Genomic DNA, 6,891 nt, shown 5'->3' with positions numbered 1-6,891 from the left:
GATGGAGCACGTTTGTGATGGACCCAAACCCCGGCCCTAGGGATGCCCAAGGACTCTGAGTGATCGAGCTATATGAAAAAGATAAGACTGGGCACTCCATTGAGCCCTCCAGCCTCCCTGAGCTGTGAAATGGGTAAGCTCTCCACTATTGCTCAACAGATTGGCAGTTCAAGTTCATTCAGAGGTGCTTCCGAAGATAGACCAGATGATTTGCCTTTAAAATTCTATGGAACAGTTACATCAGCACATGTGGGGTCACCAGGAGTGGGTAGAGACTCCACAGCACCTAACAAGACAATCCCTCCACCCAAGAAGAAAGGAGGAGGCGGCCTTTCAGTATCATCTAGACCGGTGCTGCTGTATCTAGAGGAGGCAGGTGGCAACAGAACTTGAGGAGTGAAGTCTAGGAATGAGAAGACAGGTGCAAATGTCAGACACTGCCCACCAGGAAGGGCCAGGATGGGACCTCAGGACTTTGGAGGGGCTCACATCCCTCGGGTCAGAAGGAGCTCACTGAGTGGACCACAAAGCTCATTTTCCCAGCCCAAATTGGGGACGCCACGATCAGAGCAGTCACTTCTCCCAGTGGGTTGATCTGAGCATAACGTCTCAAAGTGCTCAAGGACAGAACCCCCAGCTTTTCTGTTAGCAGCCCAGCACTTTACCCGCTGCACCACCAGAGCTTCTTGGGCTCAGACAACTAAGGGTCTGAGTCTCAGTTCTGCCATTTGCTGGTTGTGGAACTCTGGGCAGGTTCCTCGACCTCTTTGAACTGGATTCCCAGGACGCAGATGGAGAAACAATAATTCATGGCCAACATATCATAGAAAATTGTTGTTGATGAGACATGTAGGCGAGAGCACTGAAAACTACAAACGATTGGGCAGACGTTACTAATCCACAGCGGTTACATGTGGGGCTATACATTCCTATTGCTTGCCCCCAACCATTTGGCAAAGGGTCTCTTATTCTCTCAAAAGACCAGCCGACCAGTGGAAAATCCATGGCAGGTCTGAGCACCCGCTTCTGTTGTCCAAAGGAGGCGAACAAGAGCAGGATGAAGCTTAGGGAACAGGGCCTCCCGCACGCGGAAGCGCAGGACGAGCTGGAAGTTCCCACTAGAGGGCAATCAGTCCCCATCTCTTCATTCCATCTCAGCAGCAAGGCTGGACCTGGACCGTAAACAACCTTATTTGTTTCTCTCCTCTATGACACCTCCAAATTTGTTTTAAAAACATTGCTTTAAGGAATACAGCTAGAAGTTAGTGTGTTTTCCTCCCATTCTGTCACGCAGTGACCCAGTTAGGCCCACAGGTAACCACTCTGCATGGGTAACATCTGCACAAGGGTCTACAGTTTTTAGTATTTTCGCCTAAATTAGCTCATTAGATCCTACCAACAATTTTCTTTTTTTAAAAAAAAAAAAAGCATTTTATTAGGACATAATCCAGACATCATACAATTCAATAGTGTAGCCATGCCACAAAATATTATTGTCTAATCACTACTACAATCAGTTTCAAGATATTTCTTCTTCCTTGTATTCCTTGTTATTTGCTCCACATTGCCCCCAACCACCCCTTCTGTACCTGCTCCGCCCCACCCCACCGGAACCTTGAATGTCATTATTGTCTCTAGAGTGTCACCCATTCGGGTTCCATGTACTGGAAACACAGGAAAATACATAGCAGAGACAATGAAAAAACACAGCAGAGACAAACCCCACTTTGAAAGAAATATTAAAAACTAAAGCATGTGGTGGCAATTGTACATTCTACTTGACGTGACTGAAATTTGGAATGTCGTGCTATATGTACTAAATCCCAACTAATAATAGCAATAATTAAAATGCTTCAAAGACTACAGCAAATTCAAAATATGTCACACTGGAAATCAAATTATAAAGTTGTAACCATGCAAATCAAATGTTTTATTTTAATCTACTATAATTGTCTCTACAATACTTTCTGTCTAATAACCAGGCTAGTCCCATCCCGTGATTATGGTCAGAGGGAATTCACTGGAGGCTTATTCTATGTGTAGATCCTGAAAATGTATTTTGGGCTTCCACTGTCATCCATAGCCTTCTGCAAGCCAGAATTTCAGAATTTAAATTCTGATATCATGTATTAAGACCCAGATGCTGTTCTTTCCGATGGCCGGGCATCATTTAGTTTCTTCACCACGTTTTGCAGTAGCACCCATATCTTCTATTCTCTCTTCATGAGGGTGCATATTGAGCAGGGCCATGTTGTAAGGACTAATTGTTCTTAGATTAGAGTTAGGATTAAGTTTGAGCTCAAAATTCATTCCTATATCGATGTTTTATATATGCCTTCACCATATATATACAGTGAAGCCTCTGATTCACCACAGAGACATCTTTGTTATTTTATGTCAGAGAACATTATCAATCAATCCCTAGAGCAGCGTCCTCAAACTGTGGCCCGCGGGCCACATGCAGCCCACCGAGGACATTTATCCGCCCCCCCGGGTGTTGTTGCCCCGTTTTGTTTTTTACTTCAAAATAAGATATGTGCAGTGTGCATAGGAATTTGTTCATAGTTTGTTTTTTTAACTATAGTCCGGCCCTCCAACGGATCTGGGGGACAGTGACCTGGCCCCCTGTTTAAACAGTCTGAGGACCCCTGCACTAGAGCATAAGAACCTTGTGCTTACAGTGTCATTGACTTAGCCCATGGTGATGTATTTAAAACACAATTGGGAAAAGGAGATTAAACGAGTGTTGGCTGGCTACAAATTGCAGTACATGGATTATTGATTTGTACAGGTTGTCCTTATGTGACTGGACACTATGTTGGCCATGAATTATTGTTGTCTCCATTTGTGTACTGGGAATCCAGTTCAAAGAGGTTGAATAACTTTCCCAGAGTTCCACACTAGTAAGTGGCAGAACTGAGACTTAGCCCCTTAGTCGTCTGTGCCCACGGAGCGCAAGTGGTGCGGTGGGTAAGGCCACGCACGAGCCACTATACCGGAGAAAGGTGAACCGTCAGCTACTGTACAGATTTAGTTCTAGAGACCCCCTGGGAGCAGTTCTGCTCTGTCTTCTTGGGTCCTTATATGATGGAATCTAGGCAACGTGAAGCAGTGGGTTGGGTTGGGTTTGGGGTCTGAGCCCAACATCTCCAGCCTTGGGATTTCCCCACGCTGCTTCTGGGTCAAAGAGCCCTGGGTTCTTAGTGTATGATCTTAATTAATCCTATTTTATCTCTAGATAAAGAGCCATTGCAATGGTTACACAGAAATCACAGACAAAATTCATAATGAAAGGGTTTGTTTATTTATTTATTTGATTGAAGGGTTTATTAAAGAAGTTAACCAATTGTAATGCTGGGGAGAAATGCTCAAGGGTGAACTGTTTATCAGGGCGCATTACGGAGTTCTTTCATGTCTGCTAACAAGTGCCCAAAGGGCGCTGACTCTGCTGGAAGCCTCATCTGGTAGGCATTTAGCTCAAGCTCTACGGGTCAGCAAACCCGGTTCCCTGAATTCAGTACCCAGAAGCACTCCACTCTAGAAAGCCTTAGCCTGAAGACACTCAGCTCCACTTCTATGGGTCAGCAAGTCCAACCTCCCCAAGTACGTGTCCAGAGGCACCCATGGCACAAGCCAGCCTCTTGCACATAAGCACTCAGCTTTCCTTGGTCCCTGGGTTGGGAAGTCCATCGTTCTGTTCGACGCTCTGGCTCCTGGCTCTGCTGCTGCTCCTCGGATGTTACAGCCATCTTCTGGATCCAGGAGGTTCACTGCGCAGGGGTCTCAGCTCTACTTCTGGCTCTTGCTGCTAATGAGAGTTTTCTCCTGCCTCTCAGAAGGCTCATTTATACACAGCAGGATGTCACTCCAGGGATCCCGTTCCCAATGACTCACAGATGAATCCTATCAGTATCTCCCCCACCTTCTTACCAGGCTCATGCAAGAAAAGGTCCTTTGGTAGGAGTTAAGAGACTTTGGCTAGAAGAGCCACAATAAATCATTTACTGCCCCTGCACTTGGAATGTGCGTGAAATCGTATGCTTCAACATAGAGAGTCTTGCAATTGTTCAGGAAAAAGGGAGCATTCCAGAGTAGACGGTTCATTCTCTGCTTTGGGACAGGTTTATAAGGACCCCTCTCGTGTGTGTTGTAGATGATGCTACAATTAAAAGCCAGCAGTGGAGAAGCTTTCGAACAAGGCCAAGGATCCTGTATCTTTCTGTCTGGCTCTAAAAATACAGATGGATGTTCCTGGAACACTCTCTAAGTCTGCTTTAAGAAGCTCTGGCCTAAACCTTGCAGCTGGTGCAGAGACAATTCTGCGCATTTTACAGGGAAACCAAAACCAACCCCGCTGTCACGGAGTCCATGCTGATTCATAGGAACCCTATAGGACACGATAGAACTGCCCCTGTGAGTTTATGAGACTGTAACCCTTTACAAGAATAGAAAACCCCGTCTTTCTCCCATGGAGCAGCTGGTGGTTTCTAACTGCTGACCTGGAGGTTAGCAGCCCGCTGAGCAACCACTATGCCATTGCCGTTGAGTGGATTCCAACACGTGACCTCACTACATTAAAAGCCAACAGTGAGAATCCTATCAGCATCTTCCCCACGTTACAGGGCAGGCCCATTCCATCGATTGTCTTGACTGCAATCCGTCCAAAGGAGCCCTGGTAGCACAGTGGTTAAGTACTTGGGTGCTAACCCAAAGGCCAGTGGTTCTAATCCGCCAGGCACTCCATAGGAACAAGATGTCACAGCTTCTATAAAGCCAATCCAACCACTGTCATTGAATAGATTCTGACTCACAGCATAAGCTGGTCTGTTCAGCAAAAGGGCAGTGGTTCAAACACACAAGCCACACTGCAGGTAAACGATGTGCAGGCTACTTCGTAAAGATTGACAGCCTTGGTAACCTTCTGAGGGCAGCTCTACCCTGCCCTACAGGTGAGCTAGGCACCGGAAAGATGGCAGCCTGAGCTACTCCACAGAACAGTTCTACTCTGCTTAGGACAGGGTTGCTATGACAGCCGATCATCTTTACAGTGATCACCTGGCCTTTCTTCTACGGTACTGCTGAGTGAGTTCGAATACCAACCTGTAGGTTAGTTGTTGTTAGGTGCTATCCAGTAGGTTCCGATCCATAGTGCCCAGATGAATACAAGAGTACAATAGAATGAAACACCTCCCTGTCCTGCCCATTCTTAGGAATGGTTCTGTTTATGCCCATCTTATAGTTGCCATGTCAACCTGTCTCATTGAGGGCCTACCACTTTTTTGCCGCCCCTCTACTTTACCAAACATGATGTCCTTCTCCAGGGATTGGTCTCCCTTGACAACATGTCCAGTGCAAACCATTTGTGCCACTGTGGGACCTTGGGAAAGAGAAAGGGACAGAGGAAAAAGACCACTAGTGTTGAGTCAATTCTGAGTCATGGCTTCCTCATGCGTGTTCATGTAAAACTGTGCTCCACAGGGCTTTCAACGGCTGGTTGGGCCAGAGCTCCCTTATTCACAGGCATGACCTGACACAAGGAAAGCACATGGAAATTAATTTAATTTATGACAGATACAATTTTTTTAATCACAAAAATTAAAAATGTATTGTTATTGTTATTTAAAGATAATTTTATTGGAGGCTCATACAGCTTTTATAATAATCCATATTTGTGTCAAACATATTTGTACATATGCTGCCATCATCATTTCCTAAATATTTACTTTCTATTTGAGCCCTTGGTATCAGCTGTACTTTTTCTCTCTTCCCTTACCCTCATGACCCCTTGATAAATTATAAATTATTATTATTTTCATATCTTACACAGACGGCTGTCTCCTTTCACCCACGTTTCTGTTGTTTGTCCCGGGGTATGTGTGTGTTATGTATTGATCATTGTGATTGGCTCCCCGTTCCCTCTCTCCTGCCCCCACCTCCTGGTAATGCTACTTACCCTCCTGGTAATGCTACTCCCATTTCTGTTCTGAGGGATTTATCTGACCTGGATTCCGTGTGTCCTGAGTTCTTATCTATACCAGTGTACATGTTCTGGTTTAGCCAGAGCTGAAAGGCAGGACTGGGATCATGATAGGGGGTGGGGTGAGGAAGCCTCAAAGAACAAGAAGAATATTGTGTGTTTCATCAGTGCTATATTGCACCCTGGTTGACTCATCCCTTCCTTGTGACCCTTCTGTGAGGGGATGTCCCATTGTCTACAGATGGGTTTTGAGTCTCTGCTCTGACATCCCTCATGCTCAACCATATGTTTTTGTTTATTTTGGGTCTTCTGATGCTTGTTACCTGATCCTATCAACACCTCATGACTGCACAGGTGGGTGTGCTTCTTCCATGTGGGCTTGTTGCTTCTCTGCTAGATGGTTACTTAACTTCAAGCCTTTAAGACCATAGATGCTATATCTTTTGATAGCTGGGCACCATCAGCTTTCTTCACCACATTTGCTTATGCACCACTCAGCAACTGAGTCGGAGGTGGGGTGTGTTTTGAGCATCACAGAATGTCAGGTTGTTAGAACAAAACGTTCTGGCATTGAGGGAGGGCGTCAGCAGAGGCCCACAGTCCATCAACTTCCTCAATGTATTTCCATATAAATATATGAACATAGGCTAATACCTCCGTTTTTATGAATTAATATACTTACATATGTACACACCTATGTTTATACCTCTATCCATAGCTTGGCTTCCTAGCTCTTTCCTGTTTCCTTTTACCCTCCTCCTTTTCCACCATCACATTCACCCTTCTTCTGCTTCTTAGTAATTCCTCTCAGTTAATTGCTGTTGCTCCAACACCCCCAGGATCTCTACATCCCCCTCAGTGTTAATTTTAATTACCTAGCTGTACCCCTGTCTATGGCATTGTTTGCTCACCGC

The sequence above is a fragment of the Echinops telfairi genome, unplaced genomic scaffold, assembly GCF_000313985.2.
Source record: "Echinops telfairi isolate 266 unplaced genomic scaffold, ASM31398v2 ScPeMD7_18;HRSCAF=68, whole genome shotgun sequence".
Lineage (NCBI taxonomy): Eukaryota > Metazoa > Chordata > Mammalia > Afrosoricida > Tenrecidae > Echinops > Echinops telfairi.
This window is presented reverse-complemented; position numbering follows the sequence as displayed.